The following is a 26683-nucleotide window of genomic DNA, read 5'->3' as shown; positions in this document are numbered from 1 at the left end:
CCAAACCTTTATCTCCTTGCATGATGCGCGGTTGATCTCTCAACATCAATCGATCTCATCAAGATGTGTCGGGGCATGAACTGAATGGGATGTCAAAACTAAGACGGGAAGCGACACATAGTGGAGGCAAAGTGAAACTTTAAACGAACCGTTTGTTTGTATGCATGTCGGACAAATTACAACATTGGAAATACAAGCATGGTCTAGACCCACATGCGAATGATACTCGGCGGAATGTTCAAATAAGGCATGCGGGAGGATGGACTCGGCCGGAGGGCGGCATGAACGATGTAGAAGAGGGTTGGAGAGGAATGAGAAATAAGCAACGCCACATGATTATACTGGAACGGCTCAAATAAACAATAAGTTGTCTCCTTTTCCCTTCCGTCTTGGTCCCGGAGTAAGATACTCCCTCTGTTTTTATTTACTCTGCATATTAGGTTTAAATGAAGTCAAACTTCATAAAATTTGACCAAAATTATAGAAAACTAGCAAGATGCCCGTTCGTTGCACGGAACATCAAGATCTTGTGTGAGAAAAGGATGAACAAGGGAAGGTATTATATGCAAATGTGGAGAGGAGTGTGGGTAAATTGTCATAGTTTCCTTCCTATCCGTTAGATATAGATCGGGCGGCCTATATTGCAGGATGGCAGGCACACCGTCATCACCAACTCTGCTTTTTATATACATTAGCAAGATGCCCGTGCATTCACGGAACATCAAGATGCATTTGTATGAGTAGTTTATCTTGTGGGAGAAACGGATGAATGAGGCAAGGCCTTATTTGCAAATGTGGAGAGGGGTGTGGGTATCTTTTTGCAAAATTGCCATAGTTTCCTTCCTATTCGTCAGATATAAATCGGACGGACTCTTATAAAAACAGAATTGGTGATGATGGTGTGCCTGCCATCCTGCAATATAGGTCGTCCGATTTATATCTGACGGATAGGAAGGAAACTATGGCAATTTTGCAAAAAGGTACCCACACACCTCTCCACATTTGCAAATAAGGCCTTCCCTCGTTCATCCTTTTCTCTCACAAGATAAACTAGTCATACAAATGCATCTTGATGTTATGTGCATCCTTTTCTCTACCGTTAGATATAGATCAGGCGGCCTATATTGCAGGATGGCAGGCACACCATCATCACCAGCTCTGCTTTTTATTGAACCGAGACAAAGCTAACATGCGAAGTAAATAAACACATAGGGTCTACATACACAATTTATCTTAGGCACTCCAATAGTACGCCCACTACACATTCACGCATTTCACATCTTTCTACATCTACGGGAACCTACGAAAGGGTTAACGTAAATTGCCTCTCTCTCCTCCCTAATTTTCATGGTGGTGGGCCCCTCCCTCCCCCCAATCTACAATCAACAGCTCACATGTTTCACATTACGTTAATTACATAACTGGGATTATGTAGGTGTAGCATTACTCGTCCTAAAAACCCAACTAAGCCAACCTCCCAGCATATCGCGCGGGAAAAGACCCGGCCGTGCCATTTTAGTCGGGATTGCCGGATTACTAGTAGTAGTATCGATGGATCGTGTGAAGCACCAAGTTTTTTTAGGGGGCGAAGCACCTAGTTTAAAAGGAAAAAGGCGGTACACTCACAACACCCCTCTCGCGGTCGCATTGCACCCACACACGTTCGGTCCTGCACACGACTCACGCAAATGGAACGCGCTTCGGCTTGCCTCTTCACTTACATGTGGGACTGCACTTGGAGAAATCGACCATGCGCCAAACTCCCCCCGCCCACCGCGCGAAAATCCCCCCCCCCCAAATCCCAAATTCAACCGCCCTTCGGCCAACTAGCCAATAATATTCCCCAAACCCCCTCCCCCCATCCCCCTCCACTCCATTCGCTCCGCCAAAGCCGCCGTCCCCGCTGTGCCGATACGTCGACGCCGCGGTTCATCGAGGGGACGCACGTCGATACTCCCGCTCCCACAGTATGCCCTCGTAGACTGACGTCCTCTAGCCGCACCGCCACCGCTGGCGACGTTCTTGTGGAGGCGCACATCGATTAGTGCCGCCACCGCTGGTGACTTTTATGTGGAGACGCATGGCGGTGAGCTTCTCCCAAGGTACGTGCATTCTAGACTGAGGCCCTGTGCATGTCGGTGTAGCACTAAATGTTAGCTGGTAGATGCTGTTAATCTCACTGTTTGCCGAACTAGTTTACAGTCAATATGCTCTGCTTAAGAAGCTTCCTTGCCATGTTCTGCACTCAATCTGCTTAGCTGAGATGGCATGCCTGTCGGTGGAAACGACACCTATGGGATCACTGGAATCCCTTCTACGGTTGGCGGGCGCGGGGTTGTGAGAAGAGCAGGTCTAACAAGAAGCACACGGATCGTTTACCCAGGTTCGGGCCGCGAGGATGCGTAATACCATAGTCCTGCTTTGGTGGATGTATTGAGTGTTCTAGTGTTCTTGAGCTAGCTACGGGGCGTAACTTGCCCAAAAGAGCCGAATCCCCCTCAAGTATGCCATGGGCCTCCTTTTATAGTCGAAAGGGGCTGCCACAGTGGCACACAGGAGGTGGAAAGGTCTACAGTGCTGCGAGCTTATCGCCCATATTACAGGACAAGACGCATTTAATGCATCGCTTAGGTGTCCCTTAGCTTTATCGGGGACAGGAAGGAGGCCCGTCCTTTGCCTCGCCTTGCTTCGACATGCGCCCAGGCCAGCGATGCATGTGGCGCCATGTAGGCAGGCAGGCAGCTGAGGTGGCGCGGTGGTAGGGTCTTCACGAAGATCTACATGCCACCACGCAGGTGCTTGGTGAGTTGGTGTAGAGGCCGCCCGTCGCCACGCAGGTGCCTACCCAGCTGGTTGAGCTAGCAGCTGCTTGGGGACGGTGGTGGAGTCTTGGCCGGCGCGGGCCTGGCGGTGGCCCCGCGGATGCCCTCGGCAAGGGTCTTGCCGGGGGCCCGGCAAGAATCTTGCCGTGGCGTCGCAGTCGGCCCCAGCAAGGCGCTTGCCGGGGGTCTTGTGGATTCCCTCAGCTGGGATCCCGCCGAGGGTCGCTGTCTTCTGGTCCTCATCTGATCCCACATGTTTATGATCTTGACAAAAATCTGCATGCCACCACATAGGTGCCTCCCGAGCCTTGGTTCCAACGTAGTCGTTGGCGGCGTTTGGAACCCGTAGGGTCAAGGGTGGCCTGCTCTGCTGGCATCGGGCAAGTTGGCCCGGCAAGGCTCTTGCCGGGGCCGCGGAGTCCGCCCCGGCAAGGGCCTTGCCGGGGGAGTCCACCTCGCCCTCTTGCTCTTTGGTGTTTCTAGTCTTGGCGTTGCCTTGACCGTATTGTGCCTTTGGCTTCTCTCCGGCTTCCCTCCCTTGTGTCGGATCCCGGGTTCCGGCAAAACCCTCAAGGTTCGAACACTGGGGTGCGCGCGAAGATTTCCTCCCTACCGATCCACGTCCTAACTAGCTAAGACCTCATGAACGAACTCAGCAAACTCACAACACAAGGGACACAAGATTTATACTGGTTCGGGCCACCGTTGTGGTGTAATACCCTACTCCAGTGTGGTGGTGGTGGATTGCCCCTTGGGCTGATGATGAACAGTACAAGGGGAAGAACAACCTCCTGAGGTTGAGGTGTTCTTCTGCTCGGTGTGTGGCTAAGGATTAGGTGAGATGCCTCTGAATGAGTTATCCCTACGGTGGTGGCTAGTTCTACTTATATATGCCCTGGTCCTCTCCACAAATATTGAGCGGGAAGGGAGCCAACAACGGCCAATTTGAAAGTGGACAGCTAGTACAACTTATCCTGACAAAAGCGGTCTTCGCGTGCAAAAAGGCTCTGGTGGTGACGCTTTCTTGGGCTCCATGGTGACCTCCGTCTTGCCCTCCTGCTGGTCTTGGTCTCGTTGCGCCGATATGGAAACCTTTGCTTGATGCCTCGGTACTCTGCGCCTGCGCTTGCTCCCTTAGCACCAAAGGGGAAACAAGGACGCTGCGCGCGCTGGCGCCTGCCTGGCGCCCGCCTGGTCTTGATCGTCATGGCTCACGTCACGAGAACCTCACGAGGTTTGCCCTGCCTTGATCTCTCCGCCCCTCGCGAGCCTGCCTGGCGAGGGCGCTCCTGAGGAGGTCTTGCGTCGTCCGCCTTGCGAGGATTGGCCCCTCGCGAGGGTCTTGAGTGCCTTGTTGATGAAGATGGGCCGTACAGGCCTACTAGCTCAGCCACACCATGGGCCGCAGGCAGGCATGTCTGGGGACCCCCGTTCCCAGAATGCCGACAGTAGCCCCCGGGCCCAAGGCGCGATCGGGCTTGGCTTTGAGGCGAAGCCAAAGGTCAAGTACGGAGCGCCGTGGACCCCAAAAGCCTGCGGCCTCGGTCGACGTGTGGCGGTTGATTGGACGTGGGCGTCTCCGCTTCCCCACGCTGCCCTGGAGTCCGCCTGGCTATGCGGTCCCCGCTACCTACACAGTTATTCTTTCATCGCCCATGCCTTACTTTCCCAATCCATCTACTTCCTCCAGACTCTGCTCCTCCTCTCTAATCTGACCTGCACTCTGCCCGCTTCATCGTCATGGCACCGAAACAAGCAGACAAGGGGAAGAAGCCTCTGTCCTCGCCAAGTGCGCCTCCAACCATCGAGCCTGCAGTCGGCCGATCCCTGGTGCTCAACGACGAGGACATGGGCAAGGTGCGTCCCATGCTCGCCACCAGCTTCAACGAGTGGGGGAAGACGGTGGCTTGGCCTGCGTCTCGTGCTTGCATTGCCCAGGCAGCCACCGAGGCCCCAATCTTCATCGATGCCCTTTGGGCCAGCCTGATTCCCCCTTTCTCCGCCTTCTTCAACGCGGTGCTTGATCATTACCAGATCCACATGCTGCATCTCGACCCCCAATCTGTGACTCTCCTTGCCGTCTTCGCCTTTGTGTGTGAGGCCATGGTGGGCATCACTCCTTCCGTGGCCCTTCTCCGTCATTTCTTCTCATTGCATCTGATGGATCCCCGACAAAGCTCGGGGTGCGTGAGCTTCCAGGCTGTGGCCGTGACGGCGGGCCCGGGGATCGACTTCGAGCTTCCTCCATCCACGAGCGAGTTTCGGACACGGTGGGTATTCGTCGACGCTGGGGTGCTCAGCCCCCTGCTCCATTCTCCGTCAGCACCTGCTGTTCCCAACTCCGGTTGGGGCCACGAGAGGCTCGCGAGCCCCTGTCTTGTCCCCGTCTGGCTCAGGCTGAGGAGGCTGCAGCACCGCGACGTGACTGCGCCTATGGTGGTGAAGGAGTTCGTCAGACGCCGAGTCGCTCCGCTTTTACGCCATTCTCGCCCGATGTGGGCCTTGCTCAGAAGTCTGGACCATATGAGGTTTCAGGAGACCGGGCTCCCTCTTAAGACGCGGCAAACAGTGCTCGAGGTCCTGATAGGTATCCCTTCACCGGACGACATGCTTGGGAAGAGCTGTCTGCTGTACCGTTGCATGAACAAGGCCGAATTTGCAAAGAGCATGCCTCCCTTTGATGAGTGGGGGCTGCACCCGGACGGCCTGGTGGGGTCCCGCGAGAACCCTGTCAACGTGGTTCCCTTCTTCGTCGCTGGCGCCGAGCTCGTCCCGAATGTGGATGCAGGGGGGTGAGCGCCGCCGGAGGCGGGCGGCACGAGTGCTGATGTGCAGATGCCGCCTGGGGCTTCTGGGCGTCGTCCCCAGGAACTCATGATTCTTCCTCTGGGATGTCGGTCGCCGAGACGATGCAGCACACGGCTCCCGATGCCAAAGCTCCGGAGGCCTCAGGAGGTCGTGGCAAGACTACGCCCGACTGCTCTCCGCAGCCTGGCACCCCTGAAGTTGTCCTCTAGAGCACTTCTTCGGCTGCACCCCGTGCCGGCCGCCATGTCCAGCGCTTCGGTCGGCTTTGCATGTGCTTCGAGGAGCTCCGCAAGAGGAAAGGATCTCCGAGCAGCAGCGGTATCTTCGGGTTGTTCAAGTGACGAAAGTACATCGCCATCGATGAGTAAGTACTGCACCTTGTGATTTCTTGATTGCTGCTTTCCTCCCTGAGGTTGGCTCTTCAGGACCCCTTCCGTCAGGGCCACTGTGTCCCCCCGAGAAGCAACCTACGCCTTCCTCGACTCCCCCACTGGCCTTGAGCGTCTCGAGCCGGCAGGTCGCGCCTGGAACAGGGCTGGCCGGGGAGGTGCGCTCGCCTTCATGGTGCTTCGAATCTGCGGCCTCGTCGTCCTTCCTCCACGGCCTGGCTTGGAGCTTGGCGGGCGTGCACCAGACCCCTCCTCTGGTTATGGACAGTAGCTGGTTGGCTTCAGTCTTCGGTTCCTCTTCAAGCAGCGGGCCTGGACTGGTCGGGGCCCCTCGTGAGGCCGGGCTGGCGCCTGGGGTGGCACCAGCCCCCAGCCCCCTGCCGAGAGGGGGTGCGCCGCTTCACGTCCCGCCTGCAGCCCCCGTGGCGGAGGAAGAGGTGGGCCGTGTGCTAGAGTTCGAGCACGGACGGAGCGTCGTTCGTCATGAGCTCTTCCAGGAGGCGATGGGCGCGATGAACCGTCTCGGTGAAGAACTTGTGGGTGTCGACGTGCGCCTCAAGGCTGAGGGTCTTCGGCTGGTGGAGGAACGGCGTAAGCTGAAGGTGGCCATCAACCTTGGCTCCTACCAGCGTGATCTTGATAACGCGCAGGCCGAGGTGTCCCTCAAGGTTTCCCGTGAAGCTTGCTCCCGAGCTCTGGAGGAGGCTCGCGAGGCTGCGGAGAAGTGCGCGTGGGAGCTCCAGGCCTGGAGTGCGTCCCTGGAGCAGCAGGTGGAGGCGCGCAAGGCCGCCCTTGCGTCACTGAGGGGGACGCCCACCGAGGAAGAAAAGATCCGGAGGCGCGAGGAGGCGCTAGCTTTGGAGGCCGTGGAGCGTAGCCTCGAGCTTGAGCAGCTGGAGACGAGGGAGCGTCAAGTTGCCCAAGCGGAAGATGCCGTTGGCGCACGCGAGGCCAACTCTCTGGAGGAGGTTGATTGCCGGGTGGCCGAGGCTCGCGCGGATCTTGAGGGTAGGTATGACTTGAGGTTGAAGCTTGCGGGGACGGAGGATGCGGGTAGGGCCGCTGCCCTCAGGCCCAAGCTGGCTGAAGTGGACAGGCGCGAGGAGGCTACGGCAGCCGCCCTGGTCACAACACAGGCGGAATTGGCCTCCGCCCGCGCCGAGCTGCTCTCTCTTCAGAAGCGGGTTGATGACGCCGACTCCGTCGCCGGCAGAGTCGGGAGGAAGTGCTTCAGCGGTGGACGCTGGAGCCTGAACACGCCCCCATGCTCCAGGACCTCAGGGTCAGGGCCAACGCGGCATTGGGCCATGTCTGGGACGAGAATGCTCTGCACCCACACTCGAATGACTACGCCAGTCATCTGTGCTTCTTCGCCGACGTGGTGACGCGCCTGGAAGCCCGGTTTGATAGAGCTCACCAGCTCGTGGAAGAGAGGAGCCGGGGCCTGTTCGGGCGCGCGTTCTCACATGTCTTCAGCCATCTTCGGAACACCTTCCCCGACTTCGACTTCGACGCCGCCATTGCCCCCGTACCGTAGGCCATCCGTGGAAACCTGTTGTGGTGGGTGGAGGACAACGTGGATGCGCTGGTCAGAGCCTTCACTTCTGAAGATGATGCGGTGGTGGTTGCTGCAGACGAAGGCGACGTGGTTGACGATGGTGATGCCGGCGTTGGTGAAGGTGGAGGCGACGCCAACGACGGTGACCGCGACGCCAGCGGCGCGTCTGAAGACGACGTGGAGGACGCCCCGAGCGACATATCTGGCTGATCCCTTGTTCCTTTACTTTTTTACCATGTATCCAAAAACCTGGGCGTGGCCCCTAAAGATTGTGAGAGCATTTTGAGAGGGGGAGCCCCTCATGTAAACAAATCGCAATTTTTACTCTTCTATGCCAAGACGAGTGTGCGCCTTCGTGGATCCATGAGCCTGGCGGCAAGTTTTGTTGTTGCGGCTTACCTTAGCTGGGGCAGGCCCCGAGTCGGATTGTAAGGTAGAGAGTTGCCGCGGAGCTCCTGAAGGGTCTGCTGATCCGCCCGAGAGGGCCTCGCGAGGATCCAGCGTCAACCGGCGTGCGCGGTGCGTGTGCCGCGCCCAGCCCCGCTCGCGAGGGGCCCGTGAGGGGGAGGCAATGAGCGCGAGCTTCAGAACAAGGCAAGAACCAGATGGCAAGAAATCGCTTGAACGAGAATAGGCACCCCCGCGCGCATCGATAAAAACTCTACTTCAACTTAAATCCAAATCCATAAGGCAAGGTTACAGAAAAGAGATCCAAAGCAAATGGCCGCGTCCGGTGCCTAGTTTAGTCTTCTGGTCTTCTCACCAGTGCGGCGCTAAGTGCTGCCACTAGGTGTGGGAGGGAGCCCCCGAGTCCCGAGGGCGGCTCTCCGGAGACTCCGGGGCGTGTACAGCCCCACTCATTATTACGTGAGAGTGTCACGGGCGGCGATCTTCACAGGCACTGGGCCTTCTTCACAGGTACCGGCCTTGGTTCATATCACCAGGAAAGGGCCCCGCCTTGCTCCACCCTCGACCACCTTTGAGCTGACCGGCAACCAGGACGACACAAAGGGGGGAAAGGGGACGCCAACAGCGCCCTCGGCGACCACGGGTCCTCTGCCGGGGGAAGGCTCACCGGCGCCTCCCCGGCAGAGAGCCTACCTCCGGGTGATGCTTGGCTTCGCGTGACGTGGTGAGGGGCCTTGCTCCTGGCTCCCTCCATGCAGCCACCAGCGTGTTTCCCCTGGCGGAAGGGGGGCTGCTACCCAGGGTCGTCGGCCGACGTTGTGACCTGATTCACTTGCAGCCCATGGTTAGTGTAAGCCTGCTCCTAAGAGATTAACGGTACCATGTAGTTGTTGTTGCAAGCACGATCGTTGTGGTTCCCTGTCGGCTCCTGGAAGGCCTCAACTCCTAGCGCCTCCTCTTCCCAACCTTCTCTGAGGAACGAGCCAGGGTCGTCTTCTGGCGTGTACTCTTGGTCCATAATGCGGGGCATGTAGGCTTCTGGGGCTGTTACCCCAAACACCTCGCCTTAGTGCCCCACACTCCACGTTGCCCGGCCCAGCGCGGCGTCCTGAGGATGATAGTGCATCGTCTCGTTGGGACCATGGGAGGCAACGCTCATGCCCATGCTCATCGGAGGCGGCATGGGGGAAACGGGGCCCCCGGCGCCGCCGGCCGTGCCGGTATCAAAGAAGCCCCCAGGCTCACCCGAGGGCACGTGGTTGCGGCGAGGCCCACCGTGAGATCCAGTAGCGGCCCAAGAAGGAAGCAGATAGCAGAAGGGCAGTGCTCCTGACGCCGCCGCATCCAGCAGCTCAGCGAGACATTCCAGCAGTGCATCCCGGCCGCTCTCCATCAGTCAGCACCGCAGCATCTCCCGCGCCACCATGAGCGCGGCCCGCATGTTCGCCTGCTCCTGCCGGGTGTGCGGCACCGTCGCGGCAGCGTGGCTCGCTACCCTTGCAGCAGCTCGCGCTTGTCGTGGAGTAAGGGTGAACGGAGGCTGGCCGTGCCGCCCGCGCCCAGCAGCGTTAGGTGGCGCTCGTGCCGCCTGGAGCGCGGGGTTGAGGTCTTCATGGGGAGGTGGCACCGCCCGGGCGGGCCAGGCTGCCCAGCGGTCGGAGTCAGGCCTCGGGTTGCCGGACATCGGGACAACGGAGCGTCGGCGGATCGATTGGCGGTGAACAGGCTCCGGCGCACCCCAAACTGGCGCGCCAAATGTCGGATCACGGGTTCTGGCAAAACCCTCAAGGTTTGAAACTAGCTAAGATCTCAAGAATGAACTCGACGAACTCACAACACAAGGGACACAAGATTTATATTGGTTCGGGCCACCATTGTGGTGTAATACCCTACTCCAGTGTGGTGGTGGTGGATTGCCTCTTGGGCTGATGATGAATAGTACAAGGGGAAGAACAGCCTCCTGAGGTTGAGGTGTTCTTGTGCTCGGTGTGTGGATAAGGATTAGGTGAGATGCCTCTGAATGAGTTATCCCTACGGTGGTGGCTAGTTCTACTTATATAGGCCCTGGTCCTCTCCCCAAATATTGAGCGGGAAGGGAGCCAACAATAGCCAATTTGAAAGGGGACAGCTAATATAGCTTATCCTGACAAAAGCGGTCTTCGCCTACAAAAAGCTCTAGTGATGACGCCGTCTTGGGCTCCATGGTGACCTCCGTCTTGCCGTCCTTCTGGCCTTGGTCTCGTTGCGCCGATATGGAAACCTTTGCTTGATGCCTCGGTACTCTACGCCTGCGCTTGCTCCCTTAGCACCAAAGGGGATACAATGATGCTGCGCACACTGGCGCCCACTGAGGGAGTCCTGGATTAGGGGGTCCTCGGACAGCCGGACTATATCCTTTTGCCGGACTGTTGGACTATGAAGATACAAGATTGAAGACTTTGTCCCGTGTCCGGATGGGACTCTCCTTGGCGTGGAAGGAAAGCTTGGCAATACATGTATGTAGATCTCCTCCCTTGTATCCGACTCTGTGTAACCCTAGCCCCCTCTGGTGTTTATATAAACCGGAGGGTTTACTCCATAGGACAACAACAATCATACCATAGGCTAGCTTCTAGGCTTTAGCCTCTACGATCTCGTGGTAGATCAACTCTTGTAATACTCATATCATCAAGATCAATCACACAGGAAGTAGGGTATTACCTCCATCGAGAGGGCCCGAACCTGGGTAAACATCGTGTCCCCCGCCTCCTGTTACCATCCGCCTTAGACGCACAGGTCGGGACCCCCTACCCGAGATCCGCCGGTTTTGACACCGACAATGGTGCTTCCATTGAGAGTTCCACTGTGTCGTCATCATAAGGAAGGATGGCTCGTCTCGTTGTCAGGGATAACATCACCTCTGGGGGAGCCCTGGCTGTAGGCCAAACTCTCCGACTAGGCGGCTTCGTCATGACCGCCTGTTCGGCCGCTGTGCCGACGATGACTTCTCGGGTCATCGAAAATAGCCTCCACATCGGCTCAGAACTTACAGAGCGGATGAATCCAATGGAGCTCTCCCCTTTGAACGAGCTCTTGGATCGCATCGCCGCTTTGGGAGTCGCTACGGACTATGATCGGATTGGGCTTAAACCCGACCAAAGGGATATTAACTCTCCGTCGGTCACCCATCAGATAGCGGTGGTGGAGGAGCAATGCGGCGATTGTTCCTCTATCTTGAGACAAACTATGTCCGGATTCCTGAGCTCTCCGAGCCGGATACCCGTCTACGGGAGGACATCGCCCAAACCCTGAACCTAGAATCAGGCAGCGGGCCAGACCCACTGGGCAACATCCCGGAGCCCGAACTTCCAAGATCAGAAACTCCTCCGCCCCCGGGTCTGAGATCGGGTCAAGGTTCGGACTTAAATCCACCCACCCACCCAGATATAAACGATCTTTCCCACATTAGGCGAGAGCCCCAGGAGGCAGTACATCAATATTGGGCCAGATTCCTCCTTGTAATGAACAAGGTCAAGGACTGTCGCGAGGAAGACGCAATTTCATTCTTTTGCAATAATTGCACGGACAAGGGAATCCTCAACGCCATAAGTCGCCGTGACATAGCTCACTTCGCTGACTTGGCGGACATAGTACGGAAGTACTGTGCGATGGAAAGCGCCTGGAAAACCCAAATAAAATTTTGGGATAATCCGGCTCTGACAAAACCCCCAGTACGAACTAAAAGGGTGCACTCTCATAAGTCGCCCGACTCAATTACAAATAAGCAAAAGCCCACTACAGGGCATGGAACCGTATTGGAGGGATGGCTTAATGGGCCATGCAAAATTCACAGTACAGCGGATACCATACCAACGCACAGCCTTCGAGCATGTTGGGTACTCAGGCAGGTGGCCAAGAGCGGTGAGGATCTCCTCATTAAAAATACCGCAGAGCACCACCCCATGGATAACAACAATACAATATTGACAGTCTTCGAGACCTTCGCCTCAAATAATAGGCGTAAGCGAGCACTCCGCAGCCTTGCCAAAGTCTGCCACGTGGCAACAATAAATCCATGGAGCGACACGGCTATCACCTTCAATGCCAGTGACGAACCTAAATTCTGAACAGCCCGAGCACCAGCCGCCTTGGTCCTTAGTCCAATTGTGGACGGATTTCGGCTTACTAAAGTGCTCATGGACGGCGGCAGCGGATTAAACCTCATTTATGAGGAGACTCTTCAAAACATGGAGATAGACAGAAACCGCATTGAGCAAAGCAGCACGGCCTTCAGAGGAATCATCCCTAGTCGGGAGGCACGATGCGCTGGGAAAATCACACTAGATGTGGTATTCGGCACGCCGGAGAATTATAGGTCCGAAGAAATTACATTCCAAGTGGCCCCGTTCAGTAGCGGATACCACGCCCTTCTAGGGCGGGAGGCATTCACGATCTTCCAAGCCATACCCCATTACGGGTACATGAAGCTCAAAATGCCCGGGCCCAATGGAATCATCACTCTAGCTAGTGATCCGGACATAGCACTCCGCGCTGAAAACAAAACAGCCGCACTGGCCCTCGAGGCATTATCCGAAGCCCTCGCAGCCGAGGAATTAACTGCACTGCGCTCCACAGTGGACAGGGACGACGTGATACTCAACAAAAGATCCAAGTCCACCTCTTTTAAACTAGCGGATGAAATTGTCAAATTCCAAGTCCACCCAATGGACCCTACAAAAACAACATCCATTGGGGCACAGTTAAACCCCGATGTAGACGCTGCACTACGGGAGTTCCTGCGCGAGAATTGCGACATATTCGCCTGGCATCCTTCAGACATGCCAGGAATCCCACGCAGGCTGGCCGAGCATAGCCTTAACATTCTAAAGGGATTCAAGCCGGTCAAGCAGACTCTTCGGCGTTTCTCTGAACCTAAGCGACAAGCCATGGGAGAGGAGCTAGCCAAGTTACTGGAGGCCGGATTCATTAGAGAAATAAAACATCCGGACTGGCTAGCAAACCTGGTGATGGTACCAAAGAAGGACAAATCCTGGCGCCTATGCGTCGACTTCAAGGACCTTAATAAGGCTTTCCCAAAGGATCCCTTCCCCCTCCCTCACATCGATCAAATTATCGACGCTACCGCAGGACACGACTCATTGTGCTTCCTCGACGCATACTCCGGTTACCACCAAATTAAGATGGCGGAGTCCGATCAAGCCACAATGGCATTATCACTCCATACGGCCCCTTCCGTTTTAACACAATGCCCTTCGGGCTCAAAAACGCCGGTGCAACGTATCAACGCATGATTCAGACATGTCTGGAAAAACATATTGGGAAAACAGTGGAGGCATACGTAGACGATGTGGTCGTTAAAACCAGACACGTCGAATCCTTAATAGACGACTTGAGGCTCACGTTCGACAATCTCCGAACATATGACATCAAGCTCAATCCGGAAAAATGCGTTTTCGGTGTGCCCGCAGGAAAGCTCCTAGGCTTCATCATCTCCAGTAGAGGAATTGAAGCAAATCCGGCTAAAATCCGAGCTTTGTCACAGTTGGCTATCCCAAGTGACCTCAAGCAAATCCAGATATTAACTGGATGCGTGGCGGCCTTAAGCCGCTTTATCTCCCGATTAGGAGAAAAGGCACTACCCCTTTATCGCCTTCTTCGGTGCACCGAACACTTCGAGTGGACGGACGCAGCCACGGCCGGATTGGAAGAAATAAAAGCCATCCTGGCCACCAACCCAATCTTGGCCGTGCCAAATGTCGGCGAACCAATGATGTTATATATAGCGGCAACTCACCAAGTTGTAAGCGTAGTGCTCGTCATCGAACGGGAGACGGACGGACATAAATTCCCACTTCAGAAGCCGGTATATTATGTATCCACTGTCCTCACTCCATGCAAATCACGGTACCCACATTATCAAAAGATAGCATATGCGGTATTTATGGCATCCCGGAAATTACGACACTACTTTCAAGAGTGTTCAATTATGGTGCCTCGGAAGTACCACTCAACGACATAATAAACAACCGCGATGCCACGGGCCGGATTGCCAAATGGGCTATCGAGCTCCTCCCGTTTGACATAACATATAGACCACGGCGAGCCATTAAGTCGCAAGTACTGGCCGATTTTGTCGCCGAGTGGATAGAAGCCGAACTCCCTAAAGAATACGGCACGTACTCCAATTGGATCATGCACTTCGACGGCTCTAAAATGCTGGCTGGTCTGGGGGCTGGCGTCGTCCTGACGTCCCCCACCGGACATACAGTCCAATACGTACTCCAAATACTATACACAGACTCCAACAACACAGCCGAATACGAGGCCCTGTTACATGGTCTCCGGATGGCAGTTTCCATGGGCATTCAACGCCTGGAGGTGCATGGGGACTCGAACCTCGCAATATCTCAAATAAATGGAGACTTCGACACCAAGGATCCGAAAATGGCGGCTTATCGCAACGCCGTCCTCAAAATGTCAGCTCGGTTCGAGGGGCTTGAATTCCACCATGTGGCTCGGGAAAACAATTAGGAGGAGGATCTCCTCACCCGTATCGGCGCTAAGCGCGACCCTGTCCCACCTAACATCTTCTTGGAAAGGCTGTTTAAGCCATCCGTGGTATGGGAAGGGGACACCGGTAACAATAGTCCGGACCCGGCCACAACACCAGATACCGAACACTCCGACACAATCGGAGGCTCTCCCACCGAAATAACACCTTCAGCCCATGTGATAATGGCCGTCATCGCCCCGTGGACAGAACCATTCCTGGCCTACCTAACTAGGCAGGAACTACCCGAGGACCAAAATGAGGCACGCTGCATAGTGCGGCGGTCTAAAGCCTACAAGGTCCACGAGGGAGAGCTTTATAAGAAAAGTACTACCGGAGTCCTTCAAAGTTGCATCTCCGAAGAGGAAGGGCGGAAGCTTTTGGCAGAAATCCATGCTGGACTCGGCGGCCACCATGCCGCAGCCCGGGCCCTTGTAAGAAAGGCCTTCCGTACAGGTTTCCATTGGACGACGTCCCGAGCAGACGCATAGGACCTTGTTCAACATTGCGTCGGTTGCCAGCTTTTTGCAAACCAAAGCCATATGCCGCCTGCCGCTCTCCAAACAATCCCCATTACTTGGCCCTTTGCAGTCTGGGGGCTTGATATGGTCGGACCCCTCAAAGGGGGAACCCATAAGAAAAATACCTATTGGTCATGATGGACAAATTCACCAAATGGATAGAAGCCAAACCAGTCAAAACGGCTGAATCCGGACCGGTGATAGACTTCATTTCTGGGGTTGTACACCGTTATGGCATCCCCCACAACATCATCACCGACAACGGCTCGAACTTTACAGCCGACGAGGTAAAACTTTGGTGCAGTAACATGGGCATCAAGCTCGATTATGCTTCTGTCTATCACCCGCAAACTAACGGTCAAGTCGAGCGAGCAAATGGTCTTATCCTGAGCAGCATTAAACCCAGATTAGTGCGGTCCTTAAAGGAATCAAACACGCACTGGGTAGAGGAGCTCGACTCCGTACTATGGGGGCTGCGGACCACGCCGAATCGCACTACCGGATACACACCGTTCTTTATGGTGTACGGCGCAGAGGCGGTACTGCCCTGCGACATAATTCATGACTCACCTCGAGTGTGCATGTATGAAGAAAAAGAGGCCGAGCTCGATCGGCAGGACAGTTTGGACGCCCTGGAGGAGGAGCGTGACATGGCAAAAGCCCGTTCCGCCGATCAGCAACAGGCTCGAAGGTATCAAAGTAGAGAAGTACGGGCCAAAGCTTATAACGTTGGTGAACTCGTTCTACGCCTACCGGAGAAGAAAAAGAACAAGCTCAAGCCCAAATGGGAAGGTCCCTTCATTATTGACCAGGTTCTGACCGGTGGAGCGTACCGTCTGCGGGATGCATCGGATAATCGACTCGAGCCAAACCCATGGAACGCAGCCAGACTCCCAAGGTTGTACGCCTAGTGCCGGACTCTATGTTCGTCTCCTTACCTCCGTCAATTTTTTACATATCCGTTATCTGTCTTTTCTCTCTTTCTCTCTTCTTTTTTTCCTTTTCTTCAAGGCCTTAAAAGGCTAAATTGTGTCTTGACTACACAATCTTGACGCGCTAGCCACGCTCATTATACCTGGGGGCTTCTTATACAGAAGCTTAATATAACTATTTTCCGGGCTTTATGCCCCACACATGTGTTATTCTTCCACATGTACCTTTTTTCGCCATTATATGCATCGATATGACTTAAGTTTTGGCCAAGCTGGGTTGCCTGGCTCTTGTGTTTATGCCCAACGTTTCCGTTAATTCAGCTAGGGCATAAGGGGAGCACCTCTACGATTGTTACTGCCGGGTCAGCCGGATGTGTACCTCAGACTGGGTGAAGCCGAAAGCTAGCGTTCTTAAGGGAATACTCGGTCGGTGAACAAAAGATGACTTTTATTTATTTTAATACATGCCCCTAGATGTTTATAGCCTGCGTCTCTTTTCGCAGTTCGGACATGCACATTAGGGCATGCGTACCTAGGGAAAGGAACCCATAACGGAACTATTCTCCAAGGAAGATGTTTCGTACTATCCATGTAATATAACATAGCTAGTTGGGTACTTGTCTGTTCAAGCACTTATGACCCCTACGCCTGGTTTCCACGCGTACCCCGGTTTTTACATAACTGAGCGGGTATTCGGATACACTCCGGACTATCGGGTCCAGAGGTCGAAGCGAAAAGGTACGCCATGACAAATGATTTACAATCCGGCTAGGGACAATATATGTCACTTGAAGTACAGTCACTTAGACTGACTAAATTCTTCTTCTATACCATCCAACAGGCTGTCTAGCCTACAATCCTGTTGGGAATACTTTGTGGCTAATTCTACTTGGTCATACATCAAACTGACGGGGATCTCTTTCCCATCAGGCCCCACAGGTCCGACCTCGGCCATGTGGTTTGGGTCAGCTTTGGTATATCGCGTCTTCACCATGGCCCAGGCTTCCCTTGCACCTTGTCGCAGGCTGATATCTTCCATAATCGGAAGCGCCGCCGCGCTCCCTTGAGCTTCTCTATAAGCTCCCCCATGCCTCCTGGCGGGGAAGCGGATGGCCACAAGGCTTGGGCAATACCCTGCATCACCTGCCGAACTTGTTCGTGCAGTTGTGAGAGCTCTAGTAGAAGATCACCCGCAGACCCGGGCATCTCCTCTGCGGGACGACCCGTCAGCATACCTGCAGAAATAACTCTGTTAGCCGGCTTCTTCGCCGAACTCTTTCAAAAGTTCGTTCAAGCACTTACTGAAAATGCCACGTCGAAGCCGCTTATTCTCCTTCACGGAGTCCGCAAGCTGGGCTCGAACATCTTTTAGTTCCATGCCCAGCTGGATATTGGCGTCTTGGAGATCATTTTTCTCATGCCTAACCCGCGTAAGCATGAGCTCGCCAGCATTTAGCTATCGATTAGCATGTTGCGCATCCCCCGGCACGGCCTCCGGATTCACTCCGGAGTCATCTGCAACATCTATTGTTAGATTGGCGTGCATGCCGCATACTATCTGGTACCTGTCATTCTTTGCAATGGAAACAAGTGTTACCAGAGGGGGCCTTCTCGGACTCCTTCAGCGCGGCAATTGCGGCCCGTAGTTGGGCTTTGCACTCTTCCAGCTCTTGAGACAATTGGGTATTCTTCTCTGTAAGAACCTGCACAAATAATGATCCTTAAATCAATTGTGTCAACTGTTTCAAGTCTCAGGGGCTACTGATATATATAATCATCAGATTTTCTTACCCGTATATCCTTTACATACTGGCCCGTGGCTCTGGCAAGACCATTTTGAGCGGCACGGATGTACGCGTCTCCTGAGTTGAAGGCATCAAACGCCTTTTGGGAGAAACAAGCGTCACGGAGTATGGCCCGGCGACGCCTGTGATTCATGGCGCTCTCCACTTCGGAATTTGTAGCGGATAATCTATCCGCATCCTCTGTAGGAGGAGCATCCGGCGTTCGCCCCATGTTAGCTTCCGCCTCTATGTCCGGCCCTGGAGCCCGACTGGTGGAGGCATGATCGGCAACCTCTTCGGACATAGTCCAACGAGCATTTTTCCTACTAGGAAACGTGGACGTTATTATATTTTAAAAGACGACAACCACGGAGCGAGGTTCTGTATCATACCTCTGCGACGGTGTCTAAGTCCTGACCGCCTTCCTTTTTAGCCTACCCGGCTTCGGTGCCCCTTGTTGGCGAGTCACTGCGGGTTCGGCATGGCGTCCCGAGGGCCTTCCCTGTAAGATACCATATGTGTACAGTAGGTGAAGTGCAAAAAAGGGGATACTTCTCGGAAGTTGGGACTCCGGTTTTACTTACATGCGATGCAGGGAGTAGCCCAGGATAATCGGCTATGATGGCCACCATGGCATCATCGCAGCTCAATTGATAGAATGTCATGTCGATCAGCTCCACAAATATGTCTGGATCCTCTTCGAGTCCGGGATCGAGGGCCCGGTCAGGGTCCTCCGGTTGTGGAGGCGGGCTGTTGACCTCCCTTACAGCTTTTCGAAGTTCCTGCCATGAAACGGCAAGGTAAGTACTTATGACGAAGAATGCGGGAAGGCTGGGAGTAAAAAGTGACAGCTCACCCAGCTTGGAGGGTTGTACATGGAGAATCCATCCCGTGGCTTAATGCGGATGAACTCTTCTTCCTCTCCCTTGTACAAATCAGACAGAATTTTTGCTAGAGCAGCAACTGAGTCCGGTCCCTTACGCCCGCAGCGGGTGGCATCATCTTCCTCGTTAAAGTGCCACATGGGGTGCCCTCGATATTGAAGTGGCTGTACCCCCCGCATTATACATATTGACATAACCTCGATTATTGTCAGTCCTGATTGAGCCAGCATTTTTATCCGGCCCATCAGGTAAAGGACTTCTCCGTTATCTTCCTCCTGAGGGCTCCGAGGGCGCCAGCTGAGACGTTTCTTCAGGGGAGCGTTGTCGAACTCAGGGAGGCCCATCAGAATAGGGTCCGGAAGGGGGACGTCCTCCATATAAAACCACTTCGAAGGCCAGTCCTCGGATGTCTTCTTCGGAGTACCGAACAGGTATCCGGTCCCGGCGATGCGCCATATTTCGGCTCCGCCCACTTGATACAGTGACCCCTCCTGTGTACGGGGTACGAGGCAGAATAGCCTCTTCCATAGCTCGAAATGAGCTTTGCAGCCCAGAAACAGCTCGCAAAGGGCGACATAGCCATCAATGTGTAATATTGAGGCGGGAGTGAAATTATGCAGCCAGAGGCCATAGAACTCCAGGAGCCCGCGGAGGAACGGATGAATTGGAAATCCAAGCCCTCTTAATAAGTAAGGGACGAGGCATACCCGCTCCCCCATGGATGGGCTAGGAAAGATCTCCGCTTGCTCCCCGCCGTTATAGGTGGCGAGCCCGGCTCGAACGGGGACCATATACGCGGGAGGGAGAAATCCCTGGGTCTGCAACTCTACTAATTGGCTGTGGGGGACGGAACACTTCTTTGAATTGCTGGGCTTAGGGCTACGGGAGCAAGAGGAGGAGCTGCGACGACCGGCCATGTTGGAATGAATTTTTTCCGGGCGCGCTCCGATGGATACTCGCTGTGGGAGGATGGTGTGATCTGGATCTGAGAATCCCCGTCTCTTTAATAGACGATTTACCCACATGGCTAGGGTGGCAATTGTAAAAATCCCCCGACTTCTCGCATTCGCTCGACGCGTTGATAATATCCATTATTAGGCGCGGAAGCCAAGGAGTGCAACATTTATGGGAAGCCGGACACTACTCAAACAAGTATTCAGAATTTGAAGAAGAACCCGCCTTGCAATTCTGAAGACAATCTGCACACCGGAATCATCGCCATTGAAGCCTGGTTCGGGGGCTACTGAGGGAGTCTTGGATTAGGGGGTCCTCGGACAGCCGGACTATATCCTTTTGCCGGACTGTTGGACTATGAAGATACAAGATTGAAGACTTCGTCCCGTGTCCGGATGGGACTCTCCTTGGCGTGGAAGGCAAGCTTGGCAATACGGATATGTAGATCTCCTCCCTTGTAACTGACTCTGTGTAACCCTAGCCCCCTCCGGTGTCTATATAAACCGGAGGGTTTAGTCCGTAGGACAGCAACAATCATACCATAGGCTAGCTTCTAGGGTTTAGCCTCTACGATCTCGTGGGAGATCAACTCTTGTAATACTCATATCATCAAGATCAATCAAGCAGGAAGTAGGGTATTACCTCCATCGAGAGGGCCCGAACCTGGGTAAACATCGTGTCCCCCGCCTCCTGTTACCATCCGCCTTAGACGCACAGTTCGGGACCCCCTAACCGAGATCCGCCGGTTTTGACACCGACACCCGCCTGGCGCCCGCCTGTTCTTGATCGTCATGGCTCACGTCACGAGAACCTCGCGAGGTTTGCCCTGCCTTGATCTCTCCGCCCCTCGCGAGCCTGCCTGGCGAGGCCGCTCCTGAGGAGGTCTTGCGTCGTCCCCTCGCGAGGCTTGGCCCCTCGCGAGGGTCTTGACTGCCTTGTTGATGAAGATGGGCCGTACAGGCCTGCTAGCTCAGCCACACTGTGGGCCGCAGGCAGGCAAGCCTGGGGACCCCTGTTCCCAGAACGTCGACACCTTGCCCTGCTAGGTGTGGCCGTGGTGCGTGGCTCTGACTGCCCGTGCACAAGTAAAGGGGTCAAAAGGAGAGCCCCTACTTTTGTACACCGACAGGAGCCCCCGGGCCTGGGCCACACATAGGCATGACGCGTTGTTGGGCTGGGCCTAGAACGGTGCGCGGGCAGGTGGGGCGGATTTTACCGCAGTAACTATTTCGTCCGCTGCGCTTCCCCACGACCCGCGTTGAACGCGCGACGTGGGGGGCTCGTGCGTGACGTGGGGGTCATGCGTGGTGCGGTCTCTGTACGCATGCGTCACGTCGCAGTTAATGGGAAAGGAGGCAGCCCACGCCTTCCCCGTATAAAGGGATAACCGTGGGCGCGCTACTTACTTTACCCTCCTTCCTGCGTCTTCTCCAATCTCAGAGCCGCCGCTGCATCTTCGCTGTCCTCCGCCCCTCGCTTCTCGCAGCCGACATGGCTCCCAAATCCACCAAGGGCAAGGGAGTGGCCAAAGATGCCGGGGCGACGGAGCCGCCGGAGAGTGAGCAGGCGGCGCGATGGACGCGGCTCGCTTACTTCCCCTCGACGGTCGACGTGTTTGAACTCCGGGACTGCTTCAAGCCCCTGGGGGGTGCAAGACGGGGGGGAGACGACGGGGCATCCAGCCACGCGTGTCATCCCCGCCAATTGCACAGAGGCCGCCCCGAATCGGTATCCATTCTTCGTCGATTACTTCTCTTGCGGCCTCTGCCCCCCTAATACGTCTCCAACGTATCTATAATGTATGAAGTATTCATGCTATTATATTATCCATCTTGGATGGTTAATGGGCTTTACTATGCACTTTTATATTATTTTTGGGACTAACTTATTAACCCAGAGCCCAGTGCCAGTTTCTGTTTTTCTCCTTGTTTCAGTGTTTCGTAGAAATGGAAAATCAAACGGAGTCCAAACGGAATGAAACCTTCGGGAGAGTTATTTTTGGAATGGAAGCATTCCAGAAGACTTGGAGTGTACGTAAGGGAAGCAACAAGGAAGGCACGAGGCAGGGGGGCGCGCCCACCCCCTGGGCGCGCCCTCCACCCTCGTGGGCCCCTCGTGGCTCCCCTGACCGACTTCTTTCGCCTATATATGTCCATATACCCTAAAGACATCGCGGAACAGAATAGATCGGGAGTTCCGCCGCCGCAAGCCTCTGTAGCCACCAAAAACAATCGGGACCCTGTTCCGGCATCCTGCCGGAGGGGGGATCCCTCATCGGTGGCCATCTTCATCATCCCAGCGCTCTCCATGACGAGGACGGAGTAGTTCACCCTCGGGCTGAGGGTATGTACTAGTAGCTATGTGTTTGATCTCTCTCTCTCTCGTGTTCTTGAGGTGATACGATCTTGATGTATCGCGAGCTTTGCTACTATAGTTGGATCTTATGATGTTTCTCCCCCTCTACTCTCTTGTAATGGATTGAGTTTTCCCCTTGAAGTTATCTTATCGGATTGAGTCTTTAAGGATTTGAGAACACTTGATGTATGTCTTGCCGTGCTTATCAGTGGTGACAATGGGATATCACGTGATCCACTTGATGTATGTTTTGGTGATCAACTTGCGGGTTCCGCCCATGAACCTATGCATAGGGGTTGGCACACGTTTTCGTCTTGACTCTTCGGTAGAAACTTTGGGGAACTCTTTGAAGTTCTTTGTGTTGGTTGAATAGATGAATCTGAGATTGTGTGATGCATATCGTATAATCATACCCACGGATACTTGAGGTGACATTGGAGTATCTAGGTGACATTAGGGTTTTGGTTGATTTGTGTCTTAAGGTGTTATTCTAGTACGAACTCTATGATAGATTGAACGGAAAGAATAGCTTCGTGTTATTTTACTACGGACTCTTGAATAGATTGAGCGGAAAGAATAACTTTGAGGTGGTTTCGTACCCTACCATAATCTCTTCGTTTGTTCTCCACTATTAGTGACTTTGGAGTGACTCCTTGTTGCATGTTGAGGGATAGTTATATGATCCAATTATGTTATTATTGTTCAGAGAACTTGCACTAGTGAAAGTATGAACCATAGGCCTTGTTTCCTAGCATTGCAATACCGTTTACGCTCACTTTTATCATTAGTTACCTTGCTGTTTTTATATTTTCAGATTACAAAAACCTATATCTACTATCAATATTGCACTTGTATCACCATCTCTTCTCCGAGTGCACCTATACAATTTACCATTGTATTGGGTGTGTTGGGTACACAAGAGACTCTTTGTTATTTGGTTGCAGGGTTGCCTTAGAGAGACCATCTTCATCCTACGCCTCCCACGGATTGATAAACCTTAGGTCATCCACTAGAGGGAAATTTGCTACTGTCCTACAAACCTCTGCACTTGGAGGCCCAACAACGTCTACAAGAAGAAGGTTGCATAGTAGACATCAAGCTCTTTTCTGGTACCGTTGCCGGGGAGGTGAGTGCTTGAAGGTATATCTTTAGATCTTGCAATCGAATCTTTTTGTTTCTTGTTTTATCACTAGTTTAGTTTATAAAAGAAAACTACAAAAAAATGTTATTGAGGATGCCTCATATGCTTCATCTTTTCAATGTCTTTCGGGAAAATAAGGATTCCGATAATTGTGCTCAAGTGCTAGAAGAAGAATGTTTGGCACTAAATCTTTTTATGATGAGCATGATTGCAATGTTGTTAGTATGAATTCCTTGAATATCCATGATGCTAATGATAAGCAAAGCCACAAGCTTGGGGAAGCTATGTTTGATGAAGTTGATATTTTTTGTCCCCGAAGTTTTGATGAGCAAATTTATTATGATGAAAGCATGCCTCCTATTTATGATGATTATATTGATGAAAGTGGATTTGGAGAGGTCATGACTTTATTTAGTGATGAATCCACTATTTCGGAAGAGGTTCCAATTGATTATCATAACAAAGTTGCTATTTACGATGATTATTGTGATGACACGTATGCTATAAAGAATAAAGATAACCATGAAACTTGTCATCATGATTTTAATTTTCAATTGGATTATGCTTCACATGATAGTTATTTTGTTGAGTTTGCTCCCGCTACTATTCATGAGAAAAAAATTGCTTATGTGGAGAGTAATAAAAATTCTATGCTAGTAGATCATGAAAAGAATGCTTTAGGTGCTGGTTATATTGTTGAATTCATTCATGATGCTACTGGAAATTATAATGAGGGAGGAATATATGCTTGTAGGAATTGCAATAATATCAAGTTTCCTCTCTATGTGCTTAAAATCTTGAAGTTATGCTTGTTTTGCCTTCCTATGCTAGTTGATTATTGTTCCCATAAGTTGTTTGCTCACAAAATCCCTATGCATAGGAAGTGGGTTAGACTTAAATGTGCTAGTCATATTCTTCATTATGCTCTCTTATGTTTCAATTCTTATCTTTTTGTGAGCATCATTGAAATCATCATGCCTAGCTAGGGGCGTTAAACGATAGCGCTTGTTGGGAGGCAACCCAATTTTATTTTAGTTTCTTGCTTTTTGGTTCTCTTTATGAATAAATAATCCATCTAGCTTCTTTTTATATGTGGTTTTGTGTTTTAATTAGTGTTTGTGCCAAGTAGAACCTTTGGGAAGACTTGGGTGAAGTCTTTATGATCATGCTGTAAAAAACAGAAACTTTAGCGCTCACAAGATTAGATAAAACCTTTTTACTGGAGAGTGCTATTTAGTTGATTCTTTTTGCAGATGATTACTAGACAAATTCCTCAGGTCCACCAATTTATTTTAGAATTGTTGGAGTTCCAGAAGTGTACGTTTGATACAGATTACTACCGACTGTTCTGTTTTTGACAGATTCTGTTTTCTATGTGTTGTTTGCTTATTTTGATGAATCTATGGCTAGTAAAATAGTTTATAAACCATAGAGAAGTTGGAATACAGTAGGTTTAACACCAATATTAATTTAGAATGAGTTCACAACAGTACCTAAGTGGTGTTTTGTTTTTCTTTCGCTAACGGAGCTCACGAGTTTTCTGTTGAGTTTTGTGTTGTGAAGTTTTCAAGTTTTGGGTAAAGATTCGATGGACTATGGAATAAGGAGTGGCAAGAGCCTAAGCTTGGGGATTACCAAGGCACCCCAAGGTAATATTCAAGGACAACCAAAAGCCTAAGCTTGGGTATGCCCCGGATGGCATCCCCTCTTTCGTCTTCGTTCATCGGTAACTTTACTTGGAGCTATATTTTTATTCACCACATGATATGTGTTTTGCTTGGAGCATCATTTCATTTTCTTTTGTTTTGCTTGCTGGTTGAATAAAATACCAAGATCTGAAATTCTTAAATGAGAGAGAGTCTTCACATAGCTACATAATTATTTAACTACTCATTGATCTTCACTTATATCTTTTTGGAGTAGTTTGTCATTTACTCGTGTGCTTCACTTATATCCTATGAGTAAATGGTTGAATGATTTGAATGTCATAAATCTGAAATTATATATGTTTCATATGCTTATCCCATGGGGAGTAATGACTTCACATATAAGAAGTAGAGGTGGTAAATTTATTGAAGGTTAGCAAACATTGTATTGGTCACTTGAACAATTCATGAAAGAATATTGAAGGAAGAGAGATTTCACATATAAATATACTATCTTGGACATCTTCTATGATTGTGAGCCCCATTAATTATTTTCAAACCTGAGCAAATTAGTTGAAGTTGGACAAGGAAGACAACATAATGAATTATGCTTGGGTATATTTGTATAGAAGTTATATTGTTATGGATCCTCTAACATGTGGTGCTTGCTATTTAGAACCCTTCGCTAGCCAAAATATATGTACTAAGCGGGAATACTGCTTGTGCATCCAAATTCCTTGAACCAAGTTTCTTCCATGAGTGTCCACCATATCTACCTATATGCGGTATTTACCCGCTGTTCCAAGTAAATTTGCATGTGCCAAACTCTAAACCTTCAAATAATAATCTGTTTTGTATGCCCGAATCGCTCATGTAGCGACTAGGGGCTGTCAGTATCTTCCATGCTAGGTGGGTTATTCTCACGATGAGTGGACTCCGCTCATCATTCACGAGGAAATGGCTGGTAACTGGGATGCCCAGTCCTATGATCAAAAGATCAAAAACAAATTCGCAAATAATTTAAACAAAACTCCCCAAGAATGTTGATAGTGGACGGCAACCATTGTTTCGGACAAGCCGTGGAGTGTGAATGTTGGTGGAGGGGGAGTAAAAACTTTACCTTTCTGCGTGGGAACCGCCTATAATGTATCTAGTATGGAAGATATTGGGAACTCTTGGTCGTTATGTTGACAATGAAAGCATACCTCTCAAAATTATTTTCATCTCTGTTTTAGCTTCGAGCTCTGGCACCTCTGCATATCCCTGCTTCCCTCTGCGAAGGTCATATCTTTTACTTTTATGCAAGAGTCAGTAGTATTCCTTCTCATTCCAACCTACTCTTTAGTTGGCAAGCATCATGTGATGGAAAGATCTAAGCATATATGGCCATTCAAATATATTTGAGCATGAATTATTATTGTTGACATTACCCTTGAGGTAAAAGGTTGGGAGGCGAAACATTAAGCCCCTATCTTTCTCTGTGTTCGATGAATACTATTTGTTCTAAAAATATGCTTTGAGTGGTAGCAATCATGGAAGACTAAATGATAGTTGAGTATGTGAAGTTTGCGAAATCAAAGCTCTTAAATAAACTCTTCCTGAAAATAAGATGAATTGTAATTTTTTGATGACTAATAACACGGTTTGTTAGTTTTCAAGAAAGTTTATGATCTATACTTTAACATGTGAATAGTTTGTTACTTTATCATGCAAAGTTTTATGATATGAGCTACTGTTATGACATATAATGATGCTAGAAAAGGTGAATGAAATTATCATTGATCAAACATGTGCACCTGCTAGCATTCACACTTCATAAATTATTTCTTTTATCACTTACCTACTCGAGGACGAGCAGGAATTAAGCTTGGGGATGCTGATACGTGTCCAACGTATCTATAATTTATGAAGTATTCATGCTATTATATTAT

The sequence above is a fragment of the Aegilops tauschii genome, chromosome 4 (genome assembly GCF_002575655.3).
Source record: "Aegilops tauschii subsp. strangulata cultivar AL8/78 chromosome 4, Aet v6.0, whole genome shotgun sequence".
NCBI lineage: Eukaryota > Viridiplantae > Streptophyta > Magnoliopsida > Poales > Poaceae > Aegilops > Aegilops tauschii.
Note: the sequence above shows the minus strand (reverse complement) of the source record.